This window comes from Caretta caretta, chromosome 21 (assembly GCF_965140235.1).
Source record: "Caretta caretta isolate rCarCar2 chromosome 21, rCarCar1.hap1, whole genome shotgun sequence".
Lineage (NCBI taxonomy): Eukaryota > Metazoa > Chordata > Testudines > Cheloniidae > Caretta > Caretta caretta.
The window spans coordinates 10,918,886-10,934,239 of NC_134226.1; the positions used below are offsets into that span (position 1 = coordinate 10,918,886).

The 15,354-nt window shown below is 50.6% G+C and overlaps 1 protein-coding gene across 1 annotated transcript in view; it reads left to right on the forward strand.

The window, feature by feature from the left end:
* The first annotated feature begins 9,753 nt into the window (after window positions 1-9,753).
* PACSIN1 (protein kinase C and casein kinase substrate in neurons 1) overlaps window positions 9,754-15,354 on the forward strand; it is a 58,946-nt gene continuing 53,345 nt past the window's right edge. The window contains exon 1 of the mRNA XM_048826554.2: window positions 9,754-9,882. The gene's annotated coding sequence lies outside the window, so the exon portion shown is untranslated. The remainder of the gene's footprint in view (window positions 9,883-15,354) is intronic.

Sequence of the window (15,354 nt, forward strand, 5' to 3'; positions counted from 1 at the left end):
ATGAGAGCTAGAACTGGTTAAATTGTAATCAATTACATACAGTAATGGCAAAGTTCTTGGTTCAGGCTTGCAGCAGTAATAGAATAAACTGCCGGTTCAAATCAAGTCTCTGGAGAACATCCGCAGCTGGGATGGGTCATCAGTCCTTTGTGTAGAGCTTCCATTTGTAGCAAAGTCCCTCCAGAGGTCAGAAGCAGGATTGAAGACAAGATGGCGGAGCTGCAGCAGCTTTTTATAGTCTCTTGCCATGTGGTCTTTCTTTCTTTGTCCCAAAGACAAGCTGTCCATCATATGGCCTGGAAAAACCTCAGAGTTCTGTCCATAGGCAGGTCCCTGCATGCCTTGCTGAGTCCCAAGGTGTATCTGCCTTCTCTCAATGGGTCAATTGTATCGCTGATGGTCCTTAATGGGCCACCACGCAGGCTAGGCAGAGCTGACACCAACTTGTCTGGGGTGTTACCCAGAAGCATAGCATAAATTTGAACTACAGACAGTATAGAGCCAATACTTATAAATTTAAATACAAAAATGACACATGCACACAGATAGCATAATCATAACCGGCAAACCATAACCTTGTCTTAGACACCTTATTTGACCCCTTTATACAAGATTTGTTGCCACTACAGGACCTTGGTTGCAACAATGATTTATACAGTCCCAGTTCATGTCAATAACATCACACCAGGGCAGAGTTTTCAAAAGCACTCAACATAGACCTAACTCTGCTGGCATGGGAGCAGACTTAGGCCAGGGCTGATTTTCCCAGCTGGCCATCTTGGTTGTCAGGGCACAATCCTGACTCTTTTGAGCAAATACTTGCAACCTTTCCCTTATTTTCTAGGAGTCTTTCTTTTCAAAGCAGGATGGGCTAGTAACTAGCGCCCTAAACTAGCATTCTAGAATCCAGGGCTCTACTCCCTGCTCTGAATCATAGAATACCATGGTTGGAAGGGACCTCAGGAGGTCATCTAGTCCAACCCCCTGCTCAAAGCAGGACAAATCCCCAATTTTTGCCCCAGATCCCAAATGGCCCCTTCAAGGATTGAACTTACAACCCTGGGTTTAGCAGGCCAAAGCTCAAACCACTGAGCTATCCCTCCTTCCCTCTGCTACTAACCAGTTGGGCAAGTTACTTCCCTGCTGTATGACTCACTTTTTCCATCTGTTAAATGGGGTTAATGATAATGAAGTCCTTTGTAAAGCACTTTGAGCTCTTCCAACTATCCTGCCGGGCCATGCAGACAAATGAAAGAGGAACAAGGATTTAGCCCTTATTATTGCTCCCAGCCCTGGTGCCCGAAATGAAACAAATCAGAAATAGACCAATTCAGGGACAAAAGCTGTGCTGGATGCAGAAAATGTGAAATGTTAAGGTCCCTCTCCACACAGTATCACAGGGTCTGCGCTCAAAGCAGAAAGAACAACCCTCACTGTTTGTCCTCCCCCGCAGCGAAATGAAATGGGACTTGGTTTGATGGAGGTTTTAAATCTTTTATAGAGTAAGAAAATACAAGCAGTCTCATGGGGCTTCATCCAGGTCCTAGTGCCAGCCAACTGGTTTTTTAACTGGAGAGTTAATGTGCTCATGGCTAGCTGACTGACATATATTTAGATAGATAGTATTTGCAATCCAGAGAGATTGAGGGACTTGATAAATCATGAGCCTAACCCTGCTGGCTTTTCTCGTGTAGGCAGTCTATCTACAACAACAGATAGTGTTACGGCACAGGGGCTGCATCCTGCAAAAGGATGAGCCCTCTGGTCCTGACCCAGCAAAGTGCTGAACATGAAGCACGTGAATAGCCCCACTCTCAAGGCCCTTGCAGGACTGAAACCTAAAACTCTCACAGATGGAGGCCCTCAGGTTAGAACCTTCCTCCCTTACTTCTGTCGGTTACCGTCAGGTGCTACGTTAGTTTAGGCCTTGATCCTGCAATCACGCGGTTCTCCGGGCACATATGGAGCGGCATTGACTTCATGTGGGTAGGCCCTTAAGAATCCTATTCGAGTCAGAGAGGCTCCACATAGGCACAGGGTGTCTATTTGTATGGATAAAATTACAGGATTGGGTGGCTTAAATTGTAAATCCTTCTGAGCAGGGACTGGGTTTATTTTAATCTCTATAGACAGCCATGCATAGTTATGGCACTACGACCATGTGCTCCCACCATTCATAAACAACATTTTAAATACTATAAAAATCAATAGCTGTATTGACACACTGGGAATCTGAGCCTGTTGCTCCGGGGGCGGGACTGGCCCTCCAAACCCAGTACAAATCTAACTGCTGGAAGTGAGAAAAGAGTGGGGTTGTGTCATGTTCCTGAACGGAGTAGATTCAGTGAAGAGAAGACACAGATTTCGGTGCTGTGATGAAAACGGAATCCAGGGTAGACTCTCCGGGGGATTTTTAGATTAAAATGGTTTGTAAAATCCTTCCAACAGATTCTTTTAATCAGATCAGTGCAAAATGATGTGCCTCAAAGAGTTTATTGTTTGGAGGCGCATTTTTATGCAGCTTTCTGGGTGGGAGATCCCCTTCTGTCCGCTCGGAGTCTGCAGCACTCCCCAGAGCCAGCCATTCAAACGGCTCAAGATGGGACAATGGGCATTGTAGCTGTGCGGGCTACATCCCCGTTTATGCCTGCGGTCCTGCCTGCCTCGGCTGCAGTAGCACACACAACACTGTCACACAAACCCTCCTCCTTGTGTTGTGTGGGAAGGACACCCTGCCTTTCACGCTCTGTCTCGGCGGGTGTTTAACAACCCAGACGCTTTTTTCACTGTGGGGGCAGATTTCCTTGGCACCCTCATAGGGATCGCAGTCCTTGTGACAGAGCAGTACAGTGATCCATGCCCTCCTACCCACAGTCCCCCTGCAGACAGATGTAGGTGTCTGGTATTGTAGGAAATGTGGATCAAATTCTAAAGGCCAGTTAATACTGAGGAGGCAAGGGATGCTGCCCACAAAACCCTTTACAGGCCAGCCTGACTTACAAAACCAAGCAACACGGGGTGAGATTTTCCAAAGCTCTCGGTGTTGGCCTAATTCCTCCACTGCTTTTGCAATCAAGGATGAACTCTCCCTTTGATGCCAGTGGGAGCTGAGCTAGGCCAGTGTGGGACACTTGAAACCCCACCACCACCACCTGACCCTGGGTATCCAGAGGGGATGCATGTTAGCACACAGGAGAATAAGAGGTGAGACAGAGAGCCCAATAATATCAATGATTTACACCAGTTCAGCACTGTCTATGTGAGGGTCTCAAAGCACTTTACTAGTGTTAATGAGCTCAGCCTCACAACCTCCATGAGAGATGGAAAAGTACTGTCCCTATTTCACAGATAAGAGAAACTGAGGCAGAAAGAGGGGAAGTGACTTGACCCAGTGTCACCCAAGACATCTGTGGCAGAGCTGGGCATAGAACTTCAGATTCATAGTCTGGACTGCAGATGCCACCGACAGCCTCAACTCAGAGCCCGACTCCGTGTTCTCTTCATTTATCTCCTCTCCCTCCTGCTCTTTCCCTGTATTTGCATCCTCAGCAAAACATAATTAGGTATATGTAGATGTGCTCAGGTTTTTTTATTGGGCATGATGGAATCTTCTTTTTCCTCCTGCATTTTAATACAGCTAAATGCAAAGTTAAGCGTCAGAGAACAAGGAATGCAGGCCACCCTTACAGAACAGACTACTGGATCTTGGAAAGCAGCGCCTCTGAAAAGGATCTAGGGGTCACAGTAGACAAGCAATTGAACATGCATTCCCAGTGCAACGCCAGGGCAGAAAGAGCTAATATGATCTTTGAGTGTATAAACAGGGAAGTAAGTGAATAGGAGAAGAGTGATGATTTTACCTCTGTATACAGCATTGGTGAGACCAATACTGGATACTGTGTCCAGTCTTGGTGCCCATATTTCTTAAAGCAGGTTGAACAGTCGGAGAGGGTACAGAAGAAAAGCCACAAAAATGATGGAAAGGCTGGAGAAAATGCCTGACAGCGAGCGATTTAACCAGCTCAGTCTGTTTAGCTTGTCAAAAAGAAGATTGAGAGGTGACTTGATTAGAGTGTATAAGTACCTTCCTGCGGAGAAAACAGAAGGCACTAAAGGGCTCTCTAATCTAGCCGAGGAAGGCAGAACAAGAACCAACGGCTGGAAGCTGAAGCCAGACACTTTCAGACTGGGAATAAGGCATGCATTTTTAACAGTGCCGGCGATGAACCACGGGAACAAACTACCAAGGGAAGGGGTGGATTCTCCATCTCTTGATGCCTTCGTAGTGAGACTGGAAGCCTTTCTGGAAGAGCTGCTATAGCCAAGCACAAGTTACTGGTCTCAATACAGGGGAAAATGGGTGGAATTTAATGGTCTGAACTGTGCAGGAGGTCAGACTAGATGATCTAACTGTTCCCTCTGGCCTTAAACTCTATGAATCCTCCTCTTCTGCTACACTTCCCCTCTCCCTTGCCAGTTCTGCTGGTGAATGAGTGTCCCTCTACCTCCCTGCCAGGCAAGAGGGAAGTGCTACGGGGGCTGGAAACAACCAACTGAAACACCATTCACTCCAAGACTCCTTCCTTGGGAGACTCTCTACTCCTGCCTTTCTGCTCCTCCTCCTTCATCAGAGGAAGCCCTGCCGGCCACCACAATGGGGAGAGCCACTGCAGTGGGTGGGTCGATAACACTGCTGTGAATTCTCAGGTGGCACCTGCACTGCAGTCCTGCTCAGAAGTGGAATTACCATGAAACAAACTGCGTGGTGGCACGGGGCCCGCAACAACAGGGGGCCCCCAAAACGCAGGACAAATATCTGACAACCTGCCTGAGTCCCAGCCGGCAGCGCAGCAGGGCTCAGGCAGGCAAGCTGCCTGCATACCGTGGCCAGTGGCCCCACGCTGCTCCTAGAAGCAGCCGACTGCTGGCATGTCTCTGTGCGCCCCTGGCGGGGATGGGGGTGTCTCCGCGCACTGCCCCCGCCCTGAGCGCCGACTCCGCAGCTCCCATTGGCCGGGAACTGCAGCCAATGGGAGCTGTGGGGGTGGCGCCTTTAGGCAATGACATGTGGAGACTCCTTAGCGCCTCCCCCACCCGCTCTCCTGCCTAGAAGCCATTGCCGGAGGGGTGTGTGTGCGCCGGGCGCTTTGGGAGTCACGCCGCCCGAGGTAAGCACTGCCCCCCTGCACCTCTCCCACATCCCAACGCCCTGCCCCAGCCCAGAGCCTGCACCCAAACTTCCTCCCAGAGCCCGCACCCCTCACCCCCTCCCACATGGGAGATAAGAGAGAATGTTCTTTTTCTTGGCTGGGTCCCGAGTGTGGGGGCCCCGAAAATGAAGCTGCGCACAGGGCCCCACTAACCCTAAATCCTCCCCTGGTCCTGCTGCATCCTGGGGACTTTCCCCTGCCGTTCAGTAGAGGAAGCAGCCAATCCTCCCAGACTCCTGGGGGAAACGGGGCAGCGGGTGAGAAGTGGAAGGAGCTGGGAGTGACTAACAGCGCGATTGTCTGGTAGAGTTCCTTGGCTATGGTTTAATATCCAATCCCCTTACGGTGCTGAGAGTTTCTGCCCCTAGCATTTGCTTATTTTGGCTCATGCTTGTACACGGATGTGCCACAAGACAGACAGAACCTCGTTGCTTTCAGCATAGACCGATATGGATCAAACGCCAAGGATCAGCATGAGGTAGGTGAGGGGAAAAAAAAGCATGCATTACACACTGCGACTGCAGCAGGGTGGGCATCTGCTGTCAGGCATGCAGGTTATAAATGCATGCAATGGGAAAGCCTTCCCCTGCAGCGTAGCCATGCCTCCCCTGTCAGCAATTTGGGGCACATTTCATGCAGGGCTGGGCCCGCTCGGAGGGGAGACCTAGAAGGAGAACACAGGTGCTGCAGAAAGCTGCACTGCCAATTAAGCTCTGACATTCAAGTCAGAGCCTGCCCCTGCCCCAGCATAGCGTTAGGGCGGCCAGTGTTTCTAGCCTTGAAGATGAGATGCAAAACCAGGGCCCTGACTGCTTGCCAGGCCCATAGGCCTTATCCCAGGGGCTAGCTCATACGTCCCAACGAGACGCAGTTGGTCACCGCCAATTCCTGTGGAGCCAACCCTGCTGCAGCCGCTGGTCCCCATGCCTCACCCACTGAGTCTGTGCTACACTCAGCTCCCGCCCTCCAGCCTAGCCCACCCAGGTGCAGCATCACTTCCCATCTTGCACCCACTGAGCATGCCTGGTGGTGGGACTGAACATGCCCAGGAGTCGGCGAAGCGGCTGCTCTCCCTGGCTCTGCCCCTGCCAATGGTCTGCACCGGGCGCAATGTGTGTCCGGCTACAAGCAGCACTGAATGTAGGAAATGTTCTACTTCAACCAGGACAGGAAGCCAAAGCAGAACAGGCCCGTGAAACCAGGAACTGCAGAGTTGCCAACACGGAATTTCAAAAATAAGGGACTGTTTTCTTAGCACCCCCGCACCACCCCTCCTCCTGATATTCATTATTATTATCAATCATCATCATCATCATTTTGGAATCTCCTGGAGGAACAGAGTCACCAATGCTGAGGTGCTCAAACAGGCCAGCACACCCAACGTGCAAACACTCCTCAAACAGCGACACCGTCGCTGGCTTGGGCCTGTGTGCCGAATGAATGATGAGCACATCCCAAAGGATATCCTCTACGGCGATTTGCCATCTGCAAAAAGACCCAAAGGACGCCCAGCATTGCGTTTCAAGGATGTGTGCAAGTGAGACCTCAAAGAAATGGACGTGGATGTGGATAAATGGAAAGATCACACTCAAGAGTACAGCCTTTGGAAACAAGAGCTTAACAAAGGTCTCTGGGGTTATGAGAGGAAGCTGTCCAGCTTTGCAGAGGAGAAAAGAGCTTGCAAAAGGCAGAGGCCAGAAGGTCAAAACACCACCTTTAAATGTGACAGATGCGGCAAAGATTGTCTCTCTTGAGCGGGTCTCTTCTCCCATGTTCGCGGATGCCATAAAACCAACTGAGTAAATTCTTTACCTCTCGGGGCACATACCCATGGTCTCTCGAGGCTGAAGGATGCCTACTACGACATCATTTATAATAATGCAAAGCAGTACTCACCTACATTCGCTAGGGGTATTTCTTCTGCTTTTTGCAGCACTCAGCAACTCCCAATCTTCTTGTACAGAGATGAAAAAATAAGGGACATCTCTTGTAATAAGGGCTTGTCGGCAACCCAAGGTGAGAGGTGTGGAAGCTCATCACATAGCAAACTTCATCTCCCCTTAGTCTGCTGGTTACACTACAGAACTTCATGGGTGTTGTTTTATAACGGACACGCATGGGATTTGGGGTTTTTTTGAGTACAGCCGCTGGCTCAGCTTCTGCTTTTGGCTACTGCGGTGTATTGAAAACCATGTCCAAATTACAAGCTGTCACTTTACGTTTCAGGGTTTTTCCTGGTCCTGCTTCCTGGCTAGGGGGTCTGTGGGGAAGAGTGCAACCTGGGCCAAACAGCAGCCTGTTTGCAGACAGACAGCTTTGAATAAGGTGGGATGAGTTGTTCCTCTCTGGCTTTCTCTCTGTGTTTTATCCTTCCGAATGGCAAGAAATAAAGTTGTGTTATGTTGCAAACTTCCAGCAAGAGTATTTATATTTTTCTCTAACTTATCTGTTTGTATGATGTGAACATAGCAGTTACCTCGGCATAAAACCGTAGCAATGCCACTGACTTAACTGGATTTACATCAGGGAGAGAACAGAATTCGCGCTACAAACTTTAAGAGCCATTTTGCAGGCTTTACTTTCTATTCTCCAAACACAGCGACACCCATCTTTCTCTTAAGTATTCAGAGTAATGCAGGCCAAGAGGCCTCTCCTGTACTAGGGAGAATTATAATCAAAACTACCACTAGAGGGGATGAAAAATACTATTGTCCAGATTCTCCTCTCACAGCGGGTTTACCCCTGTGGAGCAGTTGCTTGCAATCACCACCAGCAGAATGATTTCCTCATGTTTAATGTAGTTGTAGCTATGGCAACCCCAGGATATTAGAGAGACTAGGTGCATGACATATCTTTTATTGGACCAACTCCTGTCGGTGAGAGAGACAGGCTATCGAGCACACAGAGCTCTGAAGAAGAAGAGCTCCATGTGGCTCGAAAGCTTGTCTCTCTCACCAGCAGAAGTTGGGCTAATAAAAGATATTCCCTCACCCACCTTGTCTTCCTGATATTTAGACATCTGCAGGCAATGCCCATTTACACAGGCAATCACCCAGTTTGTGCACATATCACGGGTGGCTGAAGCCTGGCTGTTCACTGCCCTGCCCCAAGCACAGTTATTTATACATATGCAAAGGGGGTGTAAAACGCTGCTCTGGCACTTTGGTAGCTTTTCACACCCTCTTTGAACTGGTGTAGGGGGCCCCCACAAGAGGCAAGGCCACAGAGGCAGGCCCTGCACATGCAGGTGTAGGCATGTATGCATTTTTGCATGTTGACCTTGGCGCTGTGCATTTAAATACCTGGTCCCCAGAATGTAACACTGCACCTAGTTGCATAGTAATTGATTCACAGGGTGAACAGCAAGATTTATTTCCCTTCCTGGTCAATACTGAGCTCACCTAAGTCATTATTTACTGCTTGGGCCAATAAATATTGCATTTCCCCTCACCCGAAGACAATGGGACACATTGTGCACTCAGTCAGCTAACACAACCCTATTGATTTCCCTGGGCTGCATCGGAGCAAGTGAGAGCAGAATTTGGCCTAGCCCCTGCTTATTGTCCATAACATTTGATTCATGGTCCAGAATTCCTGACCCAAACAACTGACACTGATGCAAGGGAGATAACGCCAATTCGCCAATTCCGGGTGTGACAGAGCGAGGTCTGACCCCAGGGGATGAAGGGAGGGTGAGAGCTGCTCTCTGGCTCTGTATCCACCACCCCTATAAGGCAGAGTAGCACTAAGGGGGAAAAGGGTCGATTTACACTGTATATATTACAGTAGCCCCAGGAACAGGGAAATCTCTGTAAGCAAGGGAGAGACCTGTGCATGGATCGGAAAGCAGTGTAGTGGGGCTAAGAGGGCCAGCCTTAAGGATGAGGAATGACAGCAAATGTTTGGGGTCCCAAGTTCTAGACCAGCAGAATGAGTGGAATTGGAAGGGGTGGCCATGTCCCACCCATTCTCCCTCTGCCTGCACAGAGGGGACTGGAGGGAGGCTTCCTCTGGTCTGGGAGCTGAGCCTCTGACCACGGGAAGGGAGCGAGAGACGGGGGGCGATGAGCATGGGAGAGAGAGCAGAGTGGGGTAATGGGGAATCAGGGAACGGGAGGGGAAAGGCGAGACAGTGATGGGGAAGGAGAGTGTGAGTGAGGAAATGCGGGGAGCGCGATGGGGAAAAAAGGAAAGTAAAAGTATGTGAGGACAAAGAGCAAGGGAAAGGGAAAAGGGAGCAGCAGGAAGGAGAGAGAAAGTGAGAGAGACAGATAGTGAAAGGGAACTGGATGTGAGAGGGAGAGAAGGGAAGGAGGGGGGACCGTCCCACCCAGGGAAGGCAGAGCGCGGCTGGAAGCTTATTCAGTGCCTTTTCTGCAGTCCTGTTTTCACCTTGTGCTGCCGGGCGAGTCATCATGCACGGCCCAGGCGGGGATTGGCTGGCTAAAAATGCCTCTCTAATCTCCGTGCTGATCTTTACCCCCCCCTCCTCCCCATCTGCTGTGACCTTCCTGCCAATGTGCAGAGCGTGAGAAGGACCCAGTAGGTGTCCCTGGCAGCTGGATCCTATACAGCAGGGGAGGCAGCCAGCCTGCAGGGCCTTCTGCCTGACAGGTGCTGGGACCTTGCCTTTCCACCAGCCTCCCATGGTCCCCGCTGTCACTCCTCACAGGTACGTCATGGGCTGCGCTCTGATCCCTTGTGGGCAGCGGGATAGGACCGGGGTTTGGGGCTGCATGTCAGGCTTTTTAACCGGTGACTACACTGTCATGCCACGCTAATCTTGGCTGGGATGAGGGGCCAGGATTGGCGGGGTGTGTGTGGCTCGCACATTCCTCCAGTCGACCTGCTCTGCTGCTCGCCCTAGCAAATGCCTGGGAAGGGAGAGAGGAGGCGAAGGGAGGCCGGTAACTTTCCACTGGGATGGGCTGGTGTCAGGTGGCTGCGGAGACCCGTTACATGGGGTCAGGTCCTGCTCCTAATCATGGGGCAGCTGGCATTTCATTCCTGTCCGTGCAGGTGAGTGCAGGAGTAAGACACATGGGGGCAGCTCCACTTGTTGTGTTTCCTCTACACACGCCTGTGCATCAGGGGATTTCCTGCTCTGTTGTCTGAAATTGCTTGGGGCTGCTCAGCTCAGAGGCCATTTACCTTACCTCCTTTGTGGCCTCCCAGAGTCTTTGCTGGCCTGAGAATGATCTAAGGCCCCAAGGCTCAGATAGATATGGAACATTGTAACACTTCAATAAAGGGGCCAAAGACAGAAAATGACAGTAAGGGATGTGTTGTCATAGGGGCTACATCTATAAGACACTTGCAGGACTTCAGTAGGAGCTGTATGCCCTCAGCGCCTGGCAGCATCAGGCCTGTAATGATTGTAGAAGGAGTAGAGAGCGTATGTAGTATGTAATATTTACCATGGACAGTATTATATAGTGTGTGGTCAGAACACTGGACTGTATATTATGCACCATGAATCACACATGGAGCCTGTAAAATGTTACCTACTGTCAAATTCTGGAAGGTGCTGGTTAGAAAACCCCACACACCAACCTCAGGGACTCAAGGATGGGATGGGACTGTCCCTATTATGGCTTCCCCTGCAGAGACCCCTCTGCACATCCCCACCGTGACAAGAGCAGAAGGGCAGAACATGGGATCATGGGGAAGGATCTGCCTGTTTATGTGACTATGCCCCTGATCCATCAACAGCCCATGCACACAGCCCTTGCTCAGATTATTCCAGGGGAAGGGGCTGTTGCTGGCCGGGACACAGGTGCACCCAAATGCTGATCTTGCAGCAGACACATGCACTTGTTATGGGGCCGTTTTGCATAGGACCTTTGGTCCATAGTACTGTACGGGTGGCATCCAACCCCCACCTTTTTGGATGGCTGTGATTAGGGTTTGCTCTCAACCTTCTCCTGGGAGCCATCTCAGAGGCGAAAAGCTGGCCCCGTTTTGTGATCAGCTGTTCTGCAGTTAGGAAGTAGGCACCCCTGAGCATTCCAGAATCTGGCACGCTCACTCTCAGGTTGCTGCCAATTTACATTCCCAGCCATATCTGATGGGGTCACACAGAACATAGGAAACAGACTAGAAACAAAAACGTGAAACTGACCAGGCTGGGGTCCCTGTCACAGCTCAGTGAAGCACACAGGAAACAAACAGTACTGATGGTGACGAGTATATAGATTGTGAAAGTTCTTCAGTTTGCGTTAGGCCTTGTTGGCATCTGGTCTGCACTTGTTTTGCATGCCTGCTTCATGCCAGATCAGCTCAAGCTACACGACTTGCCACTTACACCCTGGTGCAAATTATACACCTGGGGCTTAATGCTCAGTTGCGCCACCTTTCTGCATCCCAGGATTCTGGGGCTGCCCAGAGGCTAAACCGGCCCTTAATATACATTAGTGAAGCCCCAGGGCTGCACTAAATTCTGCTAGCTTGAAGAGCCCATTCCACCAGCTCAGCATTGCCACAATCCAGCCCTGCTTGCATTCGTTTGATGCTCTGTCCCTTCCCTGGCCTGCCCCTTATGTGGCTTGGAGGAAGTAGATTGCATGAAGCTGGAGCCACACAGAGGGGATTCAACCTGAACTGAGGTTCTGGCACTAGGTGTAAGAGACCATTGAATTGGGCCCCTGATTTCTGAATCAGACAGAAAGTCCCGTACTCAGGGTTTTGGGAGCCTAAAATTAGCCCCTCCCAAAATCTGGATTCAGACTGGTATTTTGAAGCATTTGAGACTCTCAATGCAGAATTTAGGCACCTTTCTCTGCAGCCTGAGTTTGAGGCCTGGACCCAGTGGGTTGAACTGTGCTCTCTCTCTCACGAGTGCAAACCACCAGTAACTCCTCTGGAGTCACTGGGGTTACACTGGAGGAAGAATAGGCATGAGATGGGAGACAGGCTCAGTGTCTTTGATCTCTTACGGATGGTGCAGCAGTGCTTAGTTTGGGCCAGGGCTTGTCAGAGCTGAGCCCTGCCACCTCTAGGGTTGGCAGGTCAGAGCCCCGGCACCTCTGGGCTTGCTGCATGCATTATAAATGTAAAAAAATTGCTTGAGCCCTGGCATCTCTTTCATCACAAATTAAGCACTGCAGTTAAGTGAGCAGAATTGAAATATCCAGGGTAGAACAGCTCTGCTGAGACAAACAACTGGAAGACATTAAACAACCCAATAGACTAGGAAACTCCCCAGCTGTGCCAGCGGTGGAGGGAGATGACACAAAAGAGATCAGCAGAAAGTCTCCATCACTCCTCACCGTAGGCAGCTGCAGCAGGTATGATCATCCCAGGCTCCCGTGACAGGCTGTCTTTGGCTGGCTGGTCTCCCTAGACTGGCTTTGGTATTCGATCTCCGTTTCCTATGTCAGAAAAGCCCATCCCCTGACAATTGTTGTTGAGAGACTCTACGGCCTAGACATGTTAGCTGAATGCCGGTGCAGGCTCTGGCTGTAATCTGAACTGGCTTCTCCAGTGACACATTAGGCTCCGTGTCCAGGCTGCAGCCTGGATCAGAGACTCCAGAGTGCATTACTGCCTGCTGCTTAGTATCCATGGGCTCTCACTGGGCCTGTATCACATATCCCAGCTCTGTGCCACTGACTCATGCTTGACACACACAGGCTGCAAGTGCGGGTAGGATTAGCAGCTGTCCTCCGTGGCAGGTGTAACCAAGGGGAGCCATTATCACTCGCTCTCCCTTCACACCGATACCGCCACAGCGTTTGATCTGGGATATCTGTGTGGAGCTGGAGCCGGTAGAGGAGTCGTCAGGGTCTCTCCGTGCACACACAGCAGGTGTGCGGAGTGAGGAGAGCTCTCTGTGCCACTGTGCTGGGGGCTCGCGGGCCCATGGCAGTGCTGCTAGGCCTTTACATTCTCCGAGTCACTGGCCACACACGGTGCTTCCCAATCACCTGCTCTGTCCTGTTTGTAAGAGGCTGGCAGTGATCGCCTGCAATACCCTTCCCAGGTAACATGCCTATTGGGAAAGGGCTAAGCAGGTTCTACTGACTCACTATTGCGGGTAGTTACCTCAGTGGATACAAGGGAGGTGGGTGTGGCTCTCTGAGGAGAGAGCAGGATCTAGGGTGTGGGCTGAGCCATCCTCATGGAGGAGCCCTGGGAGCAGGCAGGCTTGGGGAGAAGGTCTGGGCTGATCTTGATATTCTATTACTGTTACTTTCTTCACGAATAAAGCCAAAGCCCAGGCAGGGGGTGAGTTTGTACTTGACGCGGGTTGGGAAAGGCACCTGCACACACTCCTTTAGCTACTTTGCTTCACGAATGCCTGTCACTTCCACCTATTCATGGCAAAGATTATCCATGTGCTCTGTTATTGATGCTACCGTTGCGGCTATAGAAATGTGATAGCTCTCAAATAGAGAGATGCTGGTGGTGTCTGAGGACGTTACCTGGACTGGCCTTTGGGGTTATGACTTTGCCGAGTCGTCCTGGTTGAAATGCACAGCCTCTCTACCTCTGGTACTTACCTGGCCCCATCGCTGGAATACCTGCGCACCTCCCAGCTTTTAGTATAATTATGCTCCTAACCCCTGCAAGCAGAGCAGGGCTATTGTCTGCACAGTACAGATCGGGAACTGAGGCACAGAGACTGAATGACTTGCCCAAGGTCACACAGGGGGCCTATAAACTGGGTCTCCCCAAACCTAGGCAATTGCCCTAACCCATGGGCCGTGCTTCCTTCACTTGCACGCAGACTCCAGGCAAATGGGTTTTGTTCAGGGAAATTCAGTGGAGCTGGGCAGAGACAGGCAGGATGCAGTGTTGTCTGAAATAGCAGTCACTCCCCATTTACGTTGCCTTCATCTGAGTTTCCAGGCACTGGATCCATCTAAGTGTAGCTTCAGTGAACACAGCCCTCTGGGACAGCCGATTCAGGCCCCACCTCCCTGCTGCCCGAGGAGATGGCTTGCTGAGGCAGCGCCATGGCTGGGAACTGGAAAAGGGAGCAAGAAGAGACCTCAGAGGCAGATTAAAGCAACAAGATCTTCAGCTCAGCCATAGCAGCTGCCTGGTGAAATGGTGCTGACCACCTTGCTGGGCTGGGACCTTCCTGTCCCTTATCTGAGCTGTCGCCTCCAGTTGACAGGTGCCTGTCACACCGAGTCAGGCCAGCCCACTTGATCTTTTTCATGTGCCTTGTTTCCTGGAGGACTGGTGATTAATAGGTGGCTAGTGCTGATGAAAGCTGCCCAGGGAGGCAGGATAGACTTAATAGTAAAAGCATTGTGAAATGCAGGCCAGGTGGTTGCTGTGAATTGTGGGAAACTATCAGTTAGCTTCGTGTGTGAGAGAGAAAGAATGAGTGAGTAACAGAAGAAGAGAGAAAGGTAGGGAGCAGGTCCTCAAAGAATCAATCCTGATGCACTTGCATGAGAGGAAAGTGATCAGGAACAGCCAGCATGGATTCACCAAGGGAAGGTCATGCCTGACTAATCTAATCGCCTTTTATGATGAGATTACTGGTTCTGTGGATGAAGGGAAAGCAGTGGATGTATTGTTTCTTGACTTTAGCAAAGCTTTTGACACGGTCTCCCACAGTATTCTTGTCAGCAAGTTAAGGAAGTATGGGCTGGATGAATGCACTATAAGGTGGGTAGAAAGCTGGCTAGATTGTCGGGCTCAACAGGTAGTGATCAATCGCTCCATGTCTAGTTGGCAGCCGGTATCAAGTGGAGTGCCCCAAGGGTCGGTCCTGGGGCCGGTTTTGTTCAATATCTTCATAAATGATCTGGAGGATGGTGTGGATTGCACTCTCAGCAAATTTGCGGATGATACTAAACTGGGAGGAGTGGTAGATACGCTGGAGGGGAGGGATAGGATACAGAGGGACCTAGACAAATTGGAGGATTGGGCCAAAAGAAATCTGATGAGGTTCAATAAGGATAAGTGCAGGGTCCTGCACTTAGGATGGAAGAATCCAATGCACCGCTACAGACTAGGGACCGAATGGCTAGGCAGCAGTTCTGCGGAAAAGGACCTAGGGGTGACAGTGGACGAGAAGCTGGATATGAGTCAGCAGTGTGCCCTTGTTGCCAAGAAGGCCAATGGCATTTTGGGATGTATAAGTAGGGGCATAGCGAGCAGATCGAGAGACGTGATCGTTCCCCTC